This window comes from Heptranchias perlo, chromosome 2 (assembly GCF_035084215.1).
Source record: "Heptranchias perlo isolate sHepPer1 chromosome 2, sHepPer1.hap1, whole genome shotgun sequence".
Taxonomy (NCBI): domain Eukaryota; kingdom Metazoa; phylum Chordata; class Chondrichthyes; order Hexanchiformes; family Hexanchidae; genus Heptranchias; species Heptranchias perlo.
In genome coordinates this window covers 40,321,945-40,342,647 of record NC_090326.1, presented here as the reverse complement: position 1 = coordinate 40,342,647, position 20,703 = coordinate 40,321,945, and the positions used below count along the sequence as shown (strand labels likewise).

At 41.4% G+C, this 20,703-nt stretch overlaps 1 protein-coding gene across 1 annotated transcript in view; it reads right to left on the bottom strand.

The window, feature by feature from the left end:
* Positions 1–20,703, bottom strand: part of cdyl (chromodomain protein, Y-like) — a 198,264-nt gene that overhangs the window by 176,742 nt on the left and 819 nt on the right. The gene's annotated exons all lie outside the window — the stretch shown is intronic.

The following is a 20,703-nucleotide window of genomic DNA, read 5'->3' as shown; positions in this document are numbered from 1 at the left end:
GCTCTTGTCTCCCCTGCAAGTGAAAACATCTTATCTACATCTACTCTATCAAACCCTTTCATAATCTTAAAGACCTCAATCAGATCACCCCTTAATCTTCTCTTTTCCAGAGAAGAGCCCCAGCCTGTTCAATCTTTCCTAACAGATATAACCTCGCAGTTCTGGTATCATCCTAGCAAATCTTTTTTGCACCTTCTCCAGTGCCTCTATATCCTTTTTATAACATGGAGACCAGAACACTTCATAGTACTCTAACTGTGGTCTAACCAAGGTTCTATACAAGTTTAACACAACGTCTCTGCTTTTCACTGTTATCCCTTTAGGAATGTACCCCAGTGCTTTTTTTAGCTTTTTCTAAAAAAAATGGCTTTATTAACTCATTCTCCCTCGCAAAATGTACCACCTCACACCTATCCATATTGAAATTCATCTGACAATTACACGCCCATTCTGCAAGTTTATTAATGTCTTCCAGTATTTTGTCACGGTCCTCCTCAGTATTAACCAAACCCCCCAATTTGGTGTCGTCCGCAAATTTTGAAATTGTACTTCTGATTCCCGAGTCCAAATCGTTAATGTAAATGGTGAACAACAGTGGCCCCTACACCGATCCTTGTGGAACACCACTTCCCACCTTTTGCCAATCTGAGTAACTGCTTTTAAGCCCGACTCTTTGTTTTCTGTTTTGTAGCCAGCTTGCTATTCATTCTGCTACTTGTCCCCGATTCCACGAGTTCTGACCTTAGTCATGAGTTACTATGCGGTACTTTATCAAAGGCCTTTTGAAAATCCAAATATATTACATCTACTGCATTACCCTTGTCTCCCCTTTCTGTTACTTCTTCAAAGAATTCAAGATGGTTGGTCAAGCATGACCTTCCCGTTTGAAATCCATGCTGACTATTATTTATTATATTTTCGGTTTCTAGATTTTTTTTCTATTGCACCTTTGAGTAAGGATTCCATTATCTTTCCTACCACTGACGTTATACTAATTGGTCTATAGTTCGCTGGACTTGTTCTATCTCCCTTTTTAAATACAGGAATTACATTAGCTGATGCCAGTGCTCTGGCACCATTCCCTTTTGTAATGATTTTTTTCTAAATATGTAATATTGCCTTTGCTGTCTCTTCCCTAACTTCTTTTAATATGCGTGAATGCAATCCATCCGGACCAGGGTTTTCTAGGTTTGATTAGTTTATCAATTATCTCCCCCCTTTCTATCTTAAATATCTTTTTTGATCTCTTTTTCTAATGTCATGCTCACCATGTTAGTCTCCCTGGTAAATACTGAGGCAAAGTACTTGTTTAATATTCCTGCCATTTTGCCATCATTATCTTAAATCTGTGTCCTCTGATTACAGACCCTCCTGCCTGCGGAAACAGTTTCTCCCTATTTACTCTATCAAAACCCATCAATTTTGAACACCTCACCCCTTAACCTTCTCTGCTCTAAAGAGAATAATCCCAGCTTCTCTGGTCTTGCCACATAACTGATATCTCTCCTCCCTGGTATCATTCTGATAAATCTCCTCTGCACCCACTCCAAGACCTTAACATGTTTCCTAAAGTGTGGTGCCCAGAATTCGACACAATACTCCAGCTGAGGCCTAACCAATGATTTATAAATGTTTACTATAACTTCCTTGCCTTTGTACTCTATGTCTCTATTTATAAAGCCAAGGATCCTGTATGCTTTTTTAACAACTGTATCAACTTCTCCTGCTAGCTTCTAAGATTTATGTACGTGAACCCCCAGGTCCCTCTGTTCCTGTGCCCACTTTAAAATTGTACCATTTAGTTTATATTCCCTCTCATTTTTCCTTCCAAAATGCATCATTTCACACTTGTCAGCATTAAATTTCACCTGCTATGTGTCTGCCCATTTCACCAGTCTGTCAGTCAATGTTTTATGTCTCAAATTACCCATATACTGTACCCCAAAATTATTTTCTGAAAGAAATTTATCTAGTTTGCATTTCTGAGCATCGAAACTGTTTTGCATCCTGAAAATTATTGTCTTCCAATATCAACAGGATTGTGGATGGCAAGACTGGCACAAAAGTACTGCCAAGGTAGATAAAAAGTTTTAAAAACCTACAGGAACAGTCCACTACCTGCTGGAGCGAGACGCCACAGCTTCCTTGTTCCCAAGATGGAGTGTCGTGTCAGGACCATAAATCACATCATTAACAGGATCCTTACAACGTGAATTACCAGCACTAAGTGGGTGCGGCAAGATTCATTTGCATTAAGCGCGTAATTCCAGCAATTTCATGGCACGCAATTAATTTCAATAGGGAGGCTCATGGCGAGGTTGCAAATTTTCCACTTTTGTCGAGGACATGCACAAGGATTTTAAGGTTACACCTAACTTGGTTTGAAGTGCTGATGGAACAGCCATTTCACTTAAAGCAAGACTGACTGAATGTCATAGTTTTCCTACTTGGTATTACATGCGTTTTAAGCAGAGGATATTCCAGATGTCAAGAGAGAGTGTAGGTAGAAGGCATTCACTTAATAGAGCCAAACTATCTGTTCAAGGTACTGAGATGAACCATTCCAATAGGACTTGAATTTATATAGCGTTTTTAATGTAGAAAAACATCCCAAGGCATGTCACAGACGCATAATCAGATAAAAGTGGACTCCGAACCAAAGGAGGAGATATTAGGAGGGTTTGAAAGAGGGCCTTAAAAGGACAGGAAGGTGCAGAGATTCCAAGAGGGAATACCAGAGTAAATAGATGAAAACACAGCCACCATTAATGGAGTAAAAGGTGGGGGGGGGGGGGGGGGGCGGGTGGCCGAAGATACATGGTTGACTGTCTTCTCAAGGTTACATTAACCTAAAGTGGAACACTTTATGAAAAGAATGTTCAAAGTGATAAGAAAGTTTACATAATTTAAGACATAACTCCTTGATTCATGTTCATATTTTTATTTATGGGAGTGTTCAGTAGATTAAATACAGTTAAGAAATCAAGTACTCTAAAGACATTAGGTTTGTTTGAATAAGAACTCCAACATCTGGAACATTATAAGCGATGATAGTTGCCCTTCGCACTCGAAGACAATGGGCTAGAAATTGCTGGAAAAATAACGATGTATTAACGACACTCATCATTATTAGTTTGTAAAAAATCCAGCAAAAAGATATGCCATGAGTTCCGATTCCCCACAAATTGCTGGACGATTTACTTCACTCTGCCATTAGCCTCGACAAAACCAAAAACATTCTCATCTCGCCATGGGGCTTCCACTGAAGTTCATTGTAAGTCATGAAATTGCTGGATTTACGGCGTTAATCTCGCCCCAGCCATTTAGGGCTGGCAATTCACGTTGTAAGGACCCTGTTAACGATGTGATTTATGATCCTAATATGAGCGAACAATGAAGCTGTGGAGTCTCACTCCAGCAGTGGCAAGACATGGCATGGTAAGGGTAACATGCTTGGAAGGAAAATAGTGACTTTGGACCTATCGTTTCCAAAGCTATCCACCACTGGGGTTTTCTTCAATGTCATTTCTGGGTCTCTTCTAGATTAATCATAGCAATCAAAATCTCTATCAATTAGTCAATAACTCCAATATCATTGTATCATGCGGCTACCAGAATTTTTTTTATATATTCGTTCATGGGATATGGGCGTGGTTGGCAAGGCCAGCATTTATGGCCCATCCCTAATTGCCCTCGAGAAGGTGGTGGTGAGCCACCTTAGTGAACCGCTGCAGTCCATGTGGCAAAGGTACTCCTACAGTGCTGTTGTTAGTTAGGGAGTTCCAGGATTTTGATCTAATGTCGATGAAGGATCGGCGATATATTTCCAAGTCGGGATGGTGTGTGGCTTGGAGGACAACGTGCAGGTGGTGTTGTTCCCGTGTGCCTGCTGCCCTTGTCCTTCTAGGTGGTAGAGGTCGCGGGTTTGGGAGGTGCTGTCGAACAAGCTTTGGCAAGTTGCTGCAGTGCATCCTGTAGATGGTACACTCGGCAACCAGGGTGCATCGGTGGTGAAGGCAGTGAATGTCTAGGGTGGTGGATGGGGTGCCAATCAAGCGGGCTGCTTTGTCCTGGATAGTGTCGAGCTTCTTGAGTGTTGTTGGAGCTGCACTCATCCAGGCAAGTGGAGAGTATTCCATCACATTCCTGACTTGTGCCTTGTAGATGGTGTAAAGGCTTTGGGGAGTCAGCAAGTGAGTCACTCGCCGCAGAATACCCAGCCACTGACCTGCTCTTGTAGCCACAGTATTTATGTGGCTGGTCCAGTTAAGTTTCTGGTCAATGGTGACCCCCAGGATGCAGATGGTGGGGGATTCGGCAATGGTAATGCCGTTGAATGTCAAGGGGAGGTGGTTAGACTCTCTCTTGTTGGAGATGGTCATTGCTTGGCACTTGTCTGGCACGAATGTTAATTGCCACTTACCATCCCAAGCCTGGATGTTGTCCAGGTCTTGCTGCATGCGGGCACGGACTGCTTCATTATCTGCAGGGTTGCAAATGGAACTGTACACTATGCAATCATCAGCAAACATCCCCAATTCTGACCTTATGAGGGAGGAAAGGTCATTGATGAAGCAGCTGAAGATGGCTGGGCCTAGGACACTACCCTGGTGCTGAGATGATTGGCGTCCAACATCCACTACCATCTTCCTTTGTGCGAGGTATGACTCCAGCCACTGGAAAGTTTTCCCTCTGATTCCCATTGACTTCAATTTTACTAGGGCTCCTTGGTGCCACACTTGGTCAAATGCTGCCCTGATGGCAAGGGTAGTCACTCTCATCTCAAGAATTCAGCTCTTTTGTCCAAGGATGTAATGAGGTGTGGAGTCGAGTGGTCCTGGTGGAACCCAACTAAGCATCAGTGAGCAGGTTATTGGTGAGTAAGTGCCACTTGATAGCACTGTCGACGACACCTTCCATCACTTTGCTGATGATTGAGAGTAGACTGATGGGGCGGTAATTGGCCGGATTGGATTTGTCCTGCTTTTTGTGGACAGGACATACCTGGGCAATTTTCCACATTGTTGGGTAGATGCCAGAGTTGTAGCTGTACTGAACAGCTAGTTCTGGAGCACAAGTCTTCAGCACTACAGCCAGGATCTTGTCGGGGTCCATAGCCTTTGCTGTATCCAGTGCACTCAGCCATTTCTTGATATCACGTGGAGTGAATCGAATTGGCTGAAGACTGGCTTCTGTGATGGTGGGGATATCGGGAGGAGGCCAAGATGGATAATCCACTCAGCACTTCTGGCTGAAGATGGTTGCTAACGCTTCAGCCTTGTCGTTTGCACTCACGTGCTGGGCTCTGGGATGTTTACAGAGCCTCCTCCTCCCGTTAGTTGTTTAATTGTCCACCACCATTCACGACTGGATGTGGCAGGACTGCAGAGTTTTGATCTGATCCATTGGTTGTGGAATCGCTTAGCTCTGTCTATAGCATGTTACTTCCGCTGTTTAGCATGCATGTAGTCCTGAGTTGTAGCTTCACCAGGTTGGCACCTCATTTTTAGGTATGCCTGGTGCTGCTCCTGGCATGCTCTTCTACACTCCTCATTGAACCAGGGTTGATCCCCTGGCTTGTTGGTAACGGTAGAGTGAGGAATATGCCAGGCCATGAGGTTACAGATTCTGCTGGAATGCAACTCTGCTGCTGCTGATGGCCCACAGTGCCTCATGGATGCCCAGTTTTGAGCTGCTAGATCTGTCCTGAATCTATCCCATTTAGCAGGGTGGTAGTGCCACACAACATGTTGGATGGTGACCTCAGTGTGAAGAAAGGACTTAGTCTCCACAAGGACTATGCGGTGGTCACTCCTACCAATACCGTCATGGACAGATGCATCTGCGACAGGTAGATTGGTGAGGATGAGGTTAAGGTCAAGTAGGTTTTTCCCTCATGTTGGTTCGCTCACCCATAATCTCATCTGATCGCTGCTGATGTTTATTGAGGCTGGTAGTCAGTTCCAGTTGAATACCATGTAAGGGTCGTCATGTTGTTCCACACATTTCTCGAACTGATGAGTGATCAAAACAATGTCAGTATTGCTGTGATTTGCTCTAGCGCTACAATGTGTCTCCGTGAGCACCAAATCAATGACATTTTCAAACAGGCAACAGGATGGTAGACGGTGAACTAGATGGACCATGGTCTTTTTTCGTCTAGCAGTTCCTATGAAAATAGTTCCACTGTTCCTGATCATGATGGACGGGGCCGATAGTTCTATACTTCATGGGTCAAGAATGTTGTACATTTCGCACTCTTAACCTGTCATTCACTCATTAACTTCTCAATGATGAACACAACAATTCCCAAATACAACTGGGTTACAATGTCTCCTTCCTTTTCATTTTTTTCTTTTCCTTTGTCTCTTTTCTCCCTCAACCCACTCATGTCCTTTCCCTATCTTTATTTCTTTTCTGTAATCTAATTTGATTCTAATTCATCCTATTTCCTTCACCGTTGTTTGCTGTTTTTTTCTCTTTCCTTTTCTTTCATTGGTTAAGGAGACAGATCATTGGGCACGATGTTCATGAGGTCACAGAAGCGACATTGACATTACTACGTTGTTATCGTTTTGACATTCCAACAAACATTATGTGATTTGAACAGTGAGGTAAAAACTCCAATTAACGTTGATTGCCATGAGATGTGCCATTGCAGCTATTTCTGGCCCAATAACAATTATGAGAAAGAGAATCAGTCTTGATGACAGTGCTGATTATTAAGACCAATACAATAGAGAGACAAGCTCTTTGTAGGCTTCATAGGTCAAACCCTACCTGGGATTGACAAGCTGCAACAGTTAATGTTTCTTTTGTTGATACTTCTTCAATGCTGGTGTTACTTTCTGCTGTTTGCAAGCTCACAGAATTAGCTGCAAGATTGATATTACACAGCTTGAGGTTGTGCTTAAGTGTACTCTCACATCTTAATTTGATGCCTACCTCCTTCACTGGGTAGGCATTCTGGAGTCCTCCAGACCAGTACAACTATGCAATTATCAGCATGGTCTCAATGCCAGTGGTTTCGATGTGCTTGAGCATCTTACAGCTGGCAATTTTATCCTGCAACAGGTGCACAATGGACCTCTTGTTAGAGGTGGAACGTGTCAAAACTCCTAAATGAGACAATAGGAACAAGTTCAGGACTCTCATCCATACAGCAGGAAATGACTAAAGTCATGTATATGTTCAGCTTTGTTGTAAGCTTGATCCAATGTTGGTTCCATGCATTGTTTTTCAGTTTTCCAAATGCACAGCAGGCTTTTCGGAAACAAAATAGCATTTGACTGTCTATTAGTGCATCATTTGACAGCACACTATGTAGATAAGTGAACCAGTTAACAACATTTAGTTTGGCATTACCAATTGAGATGATTGGCTTGATGCAGCCCTTTCCTTGAGTAGGCTAATGCAAAACCCCTGTTTTGTTCACTTTGCGAAGTCAAGCTGGTCAGTAATGAATTACATTAATTCTTCCTGTGCACACTTCAACAATAGTTACCTGAAAACAAAAACTCACCCATAATCTCATCTCTGCTGATGTTTATTGAGGCTGGTAGTCAGTTCCGGCTGAATACCATGCAAGGGTCTTCATGTTGTATCACGCATTTCTCTTGAACTGATGAGTGATCAAAACCATGTCAATATTGCTGTGATTTGCTCTGGAACTACAATATGTCTCCGTGAGGACCAAGCCAATGACATTTTCAAACTGGCAACTGAGCAGCACTTGCAAATATTTTCCCAGCTACCGAAAGAAGCAAAATTTCATGATAGTTGTCACAGTCACTCTTCCTGCAAGTAGATAGTAACAATCGCTGCGCAGCACCATTTCTTCAGATGGTTTTTAAAAAACTTTGCAGCAAGCGAGAGTTCTGCAGTTCACTTGTAAATCTTTGCAGCAATTCCATCTCATGTGGTCTTCATTGTCTAATTTTACAAACTGCAACAATCGTGGGGATCTCATCCGTTATGTTGTGACTGCTGTGTGACTGTTTTGAGTTTCATTCATAATGGTGGTTGGTCTATTCAAACTTAGTGTTTGCTTCAGCTTTGCACAATCTCAACCTTGCCAGTGACAAGGGTGGCCATAGCTACATTCCTCAAAAGGTTCGGTATGGGTATACTTAAGACCATGCATCTCCTTTAGCACACCATAGATGCACTGTCTCATTCTGGTCTCCATGAGATTGATCTTATTAACTTTTCTGTCCCACCTTAGTTATTTTAATTTGTCATAACTTGAAACAAGGACATTTGGGACAAATGAATAATCTCCCGTGTGCTTTCTTTGCAGCAGAGTTGAGATCAGAGTGCAGGCGGTTGGGTGTCCTCCATTTCTCTTCAAGCAATGTTCTAACTACTCATTCTCATCAAACCAATCCTGATGCTGGCGCTTGCCAAAATAAACTATGTTAAAGAAGCCCTGTTTAATGTCTTGACTGATGTCCATGTTGTTACATGGGCAGAGTACATCAGGTTAAAGAGATTGGCCTGGAGTTTCCTCTTTGCAATCAGCATTTGGCCCCAAATCGTGCATGAAAATTGCACTGCCGCATTTTATACCGAGTTTCCGCTAAAATGCATTAACAATCACAAACGTAAAATCTGTGGTGGGTAAAATTTGAGTCTATTATTAAGGAGGCAGTAGCAGAACATTTGGATAAACATAATTTAATAGGACAAAGTCAGCATGGCTTTACGAAGGGGAAGTCATGTCTGACAAATTTGCTTGAGTTCTTTGAGGACATAACGTACAGGGTGGATAAAGGGGAACCAGTGGACGTAGTGTATTTAGACTTCCAGAAGGCATTCAACAAGGTGCCACATAAAAGATTATTGCTCAAGATAAAGAATCACTGGATTGGGGGTAATATTCTGGCATGGGTGGAGGATTGGTTATCTAACAGGAAGCAGAGAGTTGGGATAAATGGTTCGTTCTCGGACTGGCAACCAGTAGCCAGTGGTGTTCCGCAGGGGTCGGTGCTGGGTCCCCAACTCTTTACAATCTATATTAACGATTTGGAGGAGGGGACCGAGTGTAACATATCAAAGTTTGCAGATGATACAAAGATGGGAGTGAAAGTAGAGAGTGAGGAGGACATAAAAAACCTACAAGGGGATATAGACAGGCTGGGTGAGTGGGCAGAGATTTGGCAGATGCAATACAATATTGGAAAATGTGAGGTTATGCACTTTGGCAGGAAAAATCAGAGAACAAGTTATTATCTTGATGGCAAGAGACTGGAAAGTACTGCAGTACAAAGGGATCTGGGGGTCCTAGTGCAAGAAAATCAAAAGGTTAGTATGCAGGTGCAGCAGATGATCAAGAAGGCCAACGGAATGTTGGCTTTTATTACTAGGGGGATAGAATATAAAAACAGGGAGGTATTGCTGCAGTTATATAAGCTATTGGTGAGACCACAACTGGAATACTGCATACAGTTTTGGTCTCCATACTTAAGAAAAGACATACTTGCTCTCGAGGCAGTACAAAGAAGGTTCACTCGGTTAATCCCGGGGATGAGGGGGCGGACATATGAGGAGAGGTGGAGTAGATTGGGACTCTACTCATTGGAGTTCAGAAGAATGAGAGGCGATCTTATTGAAACATATAAGATTGTGAAGGGGCTTGATCGGGTGGATGCGGTGAGGATGTTCCCAAGGATGGGTGAAACTAGAACTAGGGGGCATAATCTTAGAATAAGGGGCTGCTCCTTCAAAACTGAGATGAGGGGAAACTTCTTCACTCAGAGGGTGGTAGGTCTGTGGAATTTGCTGCCCCAGGAAGCTGTGGAAGCTACATCATTGAATAAATTTAAAACAGAAATAGACAGTTTCCTAGAAGTAAAGGGAATTAGGGGTTACGGGGAGCGGGCAGGAAATTGGACATGAATTTAGATTTAAGGTTAGGATCAGATCAGCCATGATCTTATTAAATGGCGGAGCAGGCTCGAAGGGCCGATTGGCCTAGTCCTGCTCCTATTTCTTATGTTCTTATGTAAAATCTGCCATGAATCAGAGCAATTCGGCAGCTTAACACAGCGTAATCGTTCCATTTTTTTGCAATCAAAAATATTCATTGATAAATTTAAGAGTGGTAACCTGGTGCAGATTTATTAATATAGCTGAAAATGGGTTTATCACTAAAAATAAGCATTTTTAATAAAGATGTCCAGTCCTCTGCCTGTGAGTAAACTGATTTTAAAAAATCACTGAAAATGACTCAAAAAACTATACTGAAGCATTTACTATTACTTTCATTGGTGTACAGTAGTCACTTTCTTAGTAAATTAATATTTTTTAATATTTAAAGATGTTGAAAGCATGCCTACTTGTGTCTTGGCACCCAAGAAAACCAGCTTAATTTTAAAGCCTTCCTTAACGGCCGCAGGCTGGTGCAATTGGCGAAAACTCACCATCCCTGTTGTTTCGAGTGGGGGGGTGGGAGGGGAGGGGAGCCTGGCCAGTTTTGTGGGCGGGGATAGCTTCAACATGATTTTTTTAAAGTCAGCACAAAACATCACAAAAACTCAAATTACACTGGGTGTAAATTGTGCCCTGCATAAATAGAAATTCCGAGATTCTTGTGCTGATTCGGCCTGATTGCGCTGAAAAAGCCAGCGCAATCTAGCTGAAACTCAACCATTATCTCTACTATGGAAAGATAATAGGTTTCTTGGAGTAGGAATACCAGCATCTGGAACATAATGAGCATTAGAACGAAGTTGATACACTGTTAGCTGACTCCCCATTTGGTGTCCCTCAAGTACTTTTAGTAGATAGACTTTGGTTCCATGCAAAAGTACCAGTGGTTTAGTTTTCTGACCTTTTAGGGAGCTACCATCCTATTTGTATGTAATTTTTTAAGTTGCTGAAAAGGCCGAATCCAGGATGGCTAATTTGTAGTGCGGGGAAACAAATACCTTCAAGTTATTAGTGGCCAGATAAGATAACTGAAACTGATCAAGTGAAATGAACTTCTGACTAAAAGTTGCTTTTGGATTGTTTTAGGTGTCAATTTTCTCATTACCAGTGGTTAGGCAAGCTACATAAACAAAATAATTGAGTCAATGTTGAGATGTGACAGCAGGGAGTGGAGGAGAATTATGTATAGTATCAGTCCTAGGGCATAAAGGCCCCATCATAAAAGTATTATTTGGCACTAGCCTGCTATATACTGCTCTTTGAAAGCAGATTTACTCTTTAAAAGAAAAGGTCATTCCATCATTTCTTCAAACTACTCCTCAAAGGATCGCCTTCTCCACAAAGAAATCCCAACACCTGCGCAAGAGAATCTCATAAGTTGACCAATAAAGATATCCTGGTCAGCAGAATGTGTCCCCATCTCAACATTATCAGCAACACTGTTTTGAAATCTGCATATCATAGAAAAAATGATTTACCCCAATCACAGCTGAAGAAAATGATATGATCCAGCTGAAATATCATAGTATGTTACAGCACAGAAAGAGGCCATTCGGCCCAGCGTGCCTGTGCCGGCTCTTTGAAAGAGCTATCCGATTAGTCCCACTCCCCTGCTCTTTCCCCATAGCCCTGTAAATTTTTCCCCTTCAAGTATTTAGCCAATTCCCTTTTGAAAGTTACTATTGAATCTGCTTCCACCGCCTTTTCAGGCAGTGCATTCCAGATCATAACAACACTCTGCGTAAAAAAATGTTTCCGTTGATTCTTTTGCCATTCACCTCAAATCTGTGTCCTCTGGTTACTAATCCTTCTGCCGCAGGAAATAGTTTCTCCTTATTTACTCTACCAAACCCTTCATGATTTTGAACACCTCCATTAAATCTCCTCAGAGCAGAGACGGTTAAGAGAACAATTCCAGCTTTGCCAGTTTCTCCATATAACTGAAGTCCCTCATCCCTGGTACCATTCTAGTAAATCTCTTCTGCACCCTCTTTAAGGCCTTGACATCCTTCCTAAAATGTTGTGCCCAGAATACTCCAGCTGTGGCCTAACCAGTGTTTTATAAAGGGTTAGTATAACTTCCTTGCTTTGTACTCTATGCCGCTATTAATAATGCCCAGGATCCCATATGCTTTTTTTTTTAAAAAAGAGCCTTCTCAACTTGTCCTGCCACCTTCAAAGATTTGTGTACATACCCCCAGGTCTCTCTGTTCCTGTATCCCCCCTTTAAAATTGTACCATTTAGTTTATATTGCCTCTCTTCATTCTTCCTACCAAAATGCATCACTTCACAGTTCTCTGCGTTAAACTTCATCTGCCATGTGTCTGCCCATTTCACCAGTCTGTCTATGTCCTTCTGAAGTCTGTTACTACATTCCCGTGTTTATTGCAAATCTGCAAACTTGGAAATTATACCCAGCAGACCTAAGTCCTGGTCATTAATATATAATCAAAAAGAGCAAAGGTCCTAATACAGAAATAAAAACAGAAAATGCTGGAGAAGCTCAGTAAATAAGGCAGCATCTGTGGCGAGATGTTTCAGGTCGAAGGCCTTTCTTCAGAACTGGAAGATATTAAAAAGAGTTAAAATTTTTGAGCAAGTACAGAGCTGGGGTGGGGGGGGGGGGGGGAGGGAGGGGAGGAAAGAACAAAAGGGAAGGTCTTTGATAGGGTAGAGGGCATAAGTAATTAAATGACAAAAGGGATGATGGTGTAAGGCAAGGTGGGTGGTAATGGGTCAGATTAAGAAACAAAAGATTGATCAGGAGTTGCTGTAAATGGCAGCAGCAGAACTATTACCAGCACTAGCTGACCGAAAAAATGGGAGCAGTGGTTATGATCTGAAGTTATTGAAATCAATATTGAGTCCGGAAGGTAGTAAAGTGCCTAAACGAAAGACGAGGTGCTGTTCCTCGAGCTTATGTTAAGCTTCATTGGAACGGTGCAAGAGGCTGAGGACAAAGAGGTCAGAGTCGGAGTGGGAAGGGGAATTAAAATAGCAAGTGACCGCCAGGTCAGGGTCACGCTTGCAGACAGAGCGGAGGCGATCAGCAAAGCGATCACCCAGTCCGTGTTTGGTCTTCCCAATGTAGAGAAGACCGCATTGTGTGCAGCGGATACAGTATACTAAATTGAGAGAAGTACAAGTTATCCGCTGTTTCACCTGGAAGGAGTGTTTGAGGCCCTGGACGGTGGGAAGGGAGGAGACGAAAGGGCAGGTGTTACATCTCCTGCGCTCACACGGGAAGGTGCTGTGGGGAGGAGAGTGGGTGTTGGGGATAATGGAAGAGTGGACTAGGGCGTCGTGGTGGGAGAAGTCCCTTTGGAATGCTGAAAGGGGAGGGGAGGGGAAGATGTTTTTCGTAGTGGGATCACGCTGGAGGTGGCGGAAAATGATACAATGAATGTGAAGGCTGGTGGGGTGAAAGGTGAGGACAAAGGGGACCCTATCATGGTTCTAGGAGGGGAAGGGTTGAGGGTAGAAGTGCGGGAAATAATACGGACATGGTCGCGGGTCCTGTCAACTACAGTGGAGGGGAATCCTCGGTTGAGGAAAAAGACATATCGGAAGCATTGATGTGGAAGTTGGTATCATCAGAACAGTTGAGACGGAAACAGAGAAACTGGGAGAAGGGAATAGTGTCCTTACAGGAAGCAGGGTGGGAGGAAGTGTAATTAAGATAGCTGTGGGAGTTAGTGGGCTTATAATAGATTTTGGTTGTCAGCCTATCCCCAGAAATGGAGATAGAGAAGTCGAGGAAGGGAAGGGAAGAGGCGGAGATGGACCATGTGAAGGAGAGGAAAGGGTGGAAATTGGAAGCAAAGTTGATGAAATTTTCCAGTTTGGGGCAAGAGCAGGAAATGGCACCGATAATGTTATCGATGTACTGGAAAAAGAGGTGAGGGAGGGGATATGAGTAGAACTGGAACAAGGAATGTTCCACGTCTCCCACAAAAAGGCAGGCATAGCTGGGACCCATATGGGTTCCCATAGCGACACCTTTTATTTGGAGGAGGTGAGTGGAGTCAAAGGATAAGTTGTTCAACGCAAGAACATGTTCAGCCAGGCGGAGGAGGGTGAGGGTGGATGGGGACTGGTTGGGCCTCCGTTCGAGGAAGAAGCGGAAGACCCGCAGGCCGTCCTGGTGGGGGATGGAGGTGTAGAGGGACTGGACATCCATGGTGAAAAGGAGATGGTTAGAACCGGAAATTGTTAAAGTGGCAGAGGGTGTCAGAAGAGTCGCAGATGTAGGATGGAAGAGACTGGACAGGGGAGAAAAAAAAAGTCAAAATAGGAGGAAATAAGTTCCATGGGGACTATGAGCTTGGAGGCCGTGGAGGGAAGATCTACACAGGAGATGGGATCAGTGACGGTCTGGGAAACTATGGCTAGATGTTCAAAGGTGCATGATGGTCCTAATACCGACCCCTGTTGAACACCATTGTACAATTCTCTGCTGTCTATCCCTTAGCCAATTTTGTATTCACGCTGCCACTGTCCCTTTAATTCCATGGGCTTTAATTTTGCTAACAAGTCTATTATGTGGCACTTTATCAAATTCCTTTATCAAGTCCATATACACATCATCAACTGCATTAACCTCATCAACCCTCTCCGTTATTTCATCAAAGAACTCAATTAAGTTAGTCAAACACAATTTTCCTATAACAAATCTGTGCTGACTTTCATTTATTCGCCTATGTTTTTCCAAGTTCCAATTAATTTTGTCCCGAATTATTGTCTCTCATAGTTTCCCCACAACTGACATTAGGGAGACTGGCTTGTAATTGCTTGATTTATCACTCTTCCCCTTTTTGAACAGGGGTGTAACATTTGCAATCCCCCAGTCCTCTGGCACCGCCCCCACATCTAAGGAGGATTGGAAGATTGTGGCCAGAGCCTCCACAATTTCTATCCTTACTTCCCTCAATAACCTTGGATGCATCCCACCTGGAGTGGGTGACTTTTATATTTTGAGTACTACCAACCTTTTAAGTACCTCCTCTTTATCTATTTTTATCCTATCCAATATCGCTACTACCTCCTCCTTTATTGCTCCATTGGCAACAGCCACTTCTCTAGTGAAGACGGGTGCGAAGTATTCATTTAGTACCTCTGCCTCCACAAGAAGATCTTTTTTGTCTCTAAATAGCCCCAACCTTCCTTTCACTATTTATATGCTTATAAAAGACTTTTGGGTTCCCTTTTATGTTAGCCGCTAACCTATTCTTATACTCTCCCTTTGTCCCTCATTCCCTTTTTTAGATCTTTGTACTTTCTGAATTTAACTTGGTTCTCCGCTGTATTATGAATCTTACATTTGTCATGAGCCTCCTTTATCTGTTTCATTTTAACCTCTATATCTTCAGTCATCCAGGGAACTCTAGCTTTGGATGTCCTTCCTTTCCCCCTTATGGGAATGTGTCTACTCTGTACCCGAATCAGCTTCTCCTTGAAGGCTTCCCATTATTCAATGACTGTTTCGTCTACCAATTTTTGATTCCAATCCACCAGGACACAATCCCTTTTTAACTCAATGAATGTAGCCCTCCTCCAGTTAAGTATTTTTATGCTTGATTGTTCCTTGTCCTTTTCCATTTTCTATTCTAAACCTAATGATATTCCAATCACTGTTCCTCAAATGCTCCTCCACTGAAACATGCTTCACTTCATTCCCCAGAACTACATCTAGCATCACTTCTTTCCTCGTTGGGCTAGAAACACTTGTATACAAGAGAAGAGAACTTTCTTTATATTTCAGGAATTCCTCCCCCTCTTTGCTCTTTAAACTATTATCCCAGTCTATATTGGGATAATTGAAGTGCCCCATCATCACTACAACATAGTTCTTGAACCTTTTTGTAATTTGCCTACAAATTTGCTCCTCTGCCTCCTTCCCACTATTTGGTGGCCTATAATATACACCCAGTAGCGTAATAGCACCTTGATTTTTTTTTCCTTAATTCTAACCAAATAGATTCTGTCTTTGACCCCTCAACTACTGAAGGGTCAAAGACAGAATCTCTCCAGTGCTAGAATGGTTTCTTTGATCAATACTACTACCCCACTCCTTTCTTTCCCTATCTGTCCTGAATACCCTGTAGCCAGGAATGTTAAGTTCCCAATCCTCCCCTTTTTTGAGCCAGGTCTCTTACTGCCACTATATCATAGTCCCAAGTAGTGACTTACGCCAGTAGCTCGCCAACCTTATTTACCATGCTACGTGCATTTACGCACATGCATGTCAAACTCATCTTCGACTGCCTTGCATTTGCCCCCCATTTGATCCCACTCATTTCTGAACTATTCTTTACTCTAGTGCTATTTGTCTCTCCCAGTACTTTGTGCACCTGGTTTCTCCTTTCTAATGTTGCATTCCAGTGTCCATCTCCCTGCCAAATAAGCTTGGAAAGTAAAATCTAGGAATACCCATACAAGTGGGCAATTCCAACAGTTCCAAGACTGAATTTATGATTTAAAACTTCAGCAACAGCAAAGTTTCATTTAAAATGATTCTATTTGAGTATTGAACATAAAGAGTCATCTGCTCAGGAAGTGTCAAGATAAAAGTGCCAAAAATCAGTATGCTCTTCCCAACATTCTTTCTCAATTAAAAACTTAGAAGCCGCACTTGACAGTAAGCTCAGTGATTTCTAGTACTTTGGCAAAAGCAGAACGAACCAAAGCATATATGCAACAGGCATAACCATATCTGAAGGCTATATTGAGGCATCAACTGAAATCTGTATTATTGATCTTTCTGAAGCAAAGGCCAGTATAGTTTGGATTAAAACAGCAGTGTCAAATCATTAAAAACCACTGACACTGAAGCAAATCCTTTCACAATGAAGGACTTAGTTTTGGGGGTGAGGGGGAGAACAGGGTTCTCACCCAAGGAGTGGGAGCTTTGACTTCAACTTGTGCTTTAAATAGAGATACCAGGAACAGAGGATTAAAGACCACGCACTTCTACTGGCACTTCCAAACAACAACTGTCCGCCAGAAGAGTTAGCAACCCATTTTGAACTATGAAAATTAGTTAGGCAACTGATGCCCAAGATCAGAGATCCCAATGTCTACAAACAACCTCCTTAACAAGGAGGAGGTCAGAAAAATGTTGAAAGAAATTTAAGAAAACACCTGGCCCAGAAGGATGAGGGAAATGATTTTCCACATGCAGAGCCTCCATAATGTTAAAAGATTTAGGACACAATTTGAAGGCTGCCAGATCATTAAAGAGACCAAAGACGACTACCAGAGCAGATGAAAACCTATAGAGCTTATTTCAACTGAGCTTGAGATGGATTGGTCCCACAACCAAGTACAATGTCAATGTGTACTAGGTCAATTGGCTGGTCATTTTCAGGTTTGAAAGCAACATAATCTCAAAATTGATTCCTGATGAATGAACAACTGTTCAGCAAGACTGTCCTATTTTCACAGGTCCCACAAATAATATATGCAAAATTTAAAGTCCAGAATGGTATGTGCCAGAGCACCATAATCTCCAACATCTGTTGATTGAGGAATAAATTTACTTTAAGATGCCTTACCACACAAAATATTTTTCATTTGTTCTCATTCAGAATGTGAGCAATGTCAATATGGCCACATCTACTGTCCATCCCTAGTTGCCCTAAGAAGGTGGTAATGGACTTTCTTCTTGAACTGCATGATTGTGCAACTGAGATAATATTAAAAGTCAACCATGTAGGGGCGGGGTGGTAAGCTCGATTCCCTGAAGGGCATTAGTGAACCAGTTGGATTTTTAAGAATCAGCAGGTTTCTTTTTTTCTGGCGCTGGCCCACAATTTACCAGATTTATTGAATTCAATTTCACAACTTGCCATGGTGGAATTTAAACTCATCACCTCTGGGCTACTAATCCAGTATCATAATCACATTACTGTACCCTATAGGTTACGTAATTACTTGGAAGAGAGATCATTTACATTAGGACAAAAACTACTTCTTGGTGTAAGGTTAAAACAAACCACACATGCCTGTGACAACTCTAAACTGGCAAAATGCCTTGGTCTTAGGATTTATAGAACAAATAAACACTGCATGGAAATATGAACATCATTTCAAATCCCTATCAGTATCCAAAAGTTGCTTCATGATGGGAAAATATATGCTGATTATATGAAATCTTTCCTCCCTTACCTGCCTCTGGATTGCAGAGAAACCAAACTGTGGAAGACATTTGGATGATTAGACTGACTATAAACATGAAGTCAAGGTATCGTACAACCACTAAAAACAGAGACTCAACTATGTTGACTTTGCTAACACCATAGCTTGGTTAACTTAAGTGTTAGTCATCTTTCAAGAGAAACAAATACTAAATTAAAGTCCAATGTCATAATGAAGCAAAGCATCAAAATAGTTTTGCAAGACTGAACAGGAGGATGGCACCAATGCCATCAAGTTATGTTTATATTCAGAGCAAAACGACCCAGAAACTATGCATCTGAACAGAACCCAAACATCACCACTTATGTGTGCACCTTTTTCAGTTGCACTGCATTACAGAACCACAGCTTCTAAATGATTTCCAAAGACTTTGACAAACTCTACCAAATTTTCTACAGCACTCAGCTGATCACTATTTGTAATAAATCAAAAACCATCCCAACCTTAATCTATGTGTATATATGCATATATGTATGTATATATATCTCAACACCATTAAAAGGTTAGAAAGCTGATTTATTTAATACACTTTCCATAATAAATTTATAAATTGTCACTTTTCAGATAACACACACAAGGAAATACTGTTTAAACAGTTAAAAATAGTGCCTGTTAATGCTAACAGCTGCATCCTTTTTGGACCCCAAGTGAATATCCAGTATTTATCTTGGGAGAAAAAAAATGAATCAGACTCTTACCTGATGCACCTCTGTGGGAGGCCCCAACTCAAGCAGCATTAATAACTTTGGTGCATCATTTATTGAAAGCCACTAATCAATTTTACAAGGTATTTATAGATGTACAAAGAATGCAGATTATTAACAATTGCAATATAAAATTCTCCATTTGGTCTATTCAACCAGCACATACACACAAAGTTTTTATCATTATCAATACATACTGTAGCAAAACCAGATCGACATGAATACAGTTTTAAAAATTTAATCATGGTTCACTTCTGATGGTTGAGAAAAACAATCTGATAACATACAACACAATTCTTTGCCCAATGACTATCAGAAATTACTGTGTAACATTTCAGCAACACCGCTAAACATTTTGACTAGGTACATTTGAAAAACTGCAAAAACATATTTGTAACATTACAAGAAATCCAGTCATAGAACTACAAAAGGTGACTAAAGACCAGACCAAAATAATGTAACCCATTGCTGTGTTTTTGAAATTTCAAAATTCAAAAGAATCTGATAAACTTATTCAGATTATCTAAACTATCCATCTTCGAAACTCACTCAGGTTTGACAAAAGTGTGCATGAAAGATATCAAGTGGTCCTTCTAATCTTGGACCTTAATAATGCATAGTAGATGCTCAAAAATCAGTATCTGTTAAGCCAACAAATGTCACCAGTCTGCTATAAAAAACAATCTTAAACAGGTTATTGTACTCTTATGTTATCATATCCTAACCTTCCCATTAAAGAACCTCCTTTTTACAGTTCAAACATCCAGACAAATGGCATTGGTACTGAATATGGAAATCTGAAGCATCAAAATTGGTTGACCACACAACTATTGTTTCAAGGTATAAAACAATCAGATCACCACCAGTGAAGGTGTAAAGGTCAAATTCTAAATGAATTATTCCTCCACCCAGCCCTGTTTCACTTATTTCCACCATTCTTGCATTAAGAAATCAGAATCATTGGTGAAGTATAACCACCATCTATGCATGTTTGTTTCCAAACAATCCGTGCTCATGGTAAACAATAATTTCAACTGTCAAGAGCATTTGAAATGTCACCTATAAAAATGCTTGGTGAAAAGTCCTTTTCTATCAGTTGTCATCAAAACACAGGGGATGGAAGACCCAACAATCTTCCATTTGTCAAAATGAAATTGTTTCTAATACAACTACTTCAGTCATGGTCATGGAATAAGAAAGTCCCATTTTTTTCCAAGAACATCTCCAATTTCCCCAAAAGACAGACCCAATACACACATCTACACTTTCTATCTATAGTTTTGGGCTTCAGCTTATTTTAGTTTCTTTCAGCCCCTGCCCACCCCTAACCAACCAGAAAAGCACTTTGATCAAGGACAGCTCCAGAAACATCTGAAGAAATCACAAAGCTTCTCAACTTCAAGACTAGACATGTTTTCTTCCCACAAGAACTGCTCAGTCTTGATCATTTTCTAGAGCTGTTCTTGACCAGTTTGGGATCTCCGAGTGACATAAGTTACATTCTCATGTTTGAATCATAGAATTATACCTTTAGGACATTTTGTAAACAAGAGAGGGAGAGAGAAGAGTAGACAATGAAGTTTGAAGGAAAAAGAAAACAGAAGACTGGAGAACCTTGGGTGCTCTAGGTCACAACCTAGAAAAGGAGAACCTATGCCAAAGTGATTACTGAACAGTAATGTTCAATAACTGTAGGTTGAATATATTACTTATTAACCCTTCCCCGCAGAAACGAATACACTTAAAAGAACCATTCTGCAAAAAAACCCTTGCCACTAGTTTATGCAACCTTGTTGAAATCAGGAAGATAAGCACCCATAGGAGATTTTTTAAAACTGCAATTAACATTAAAAAGAAAAATCTACTTAATCC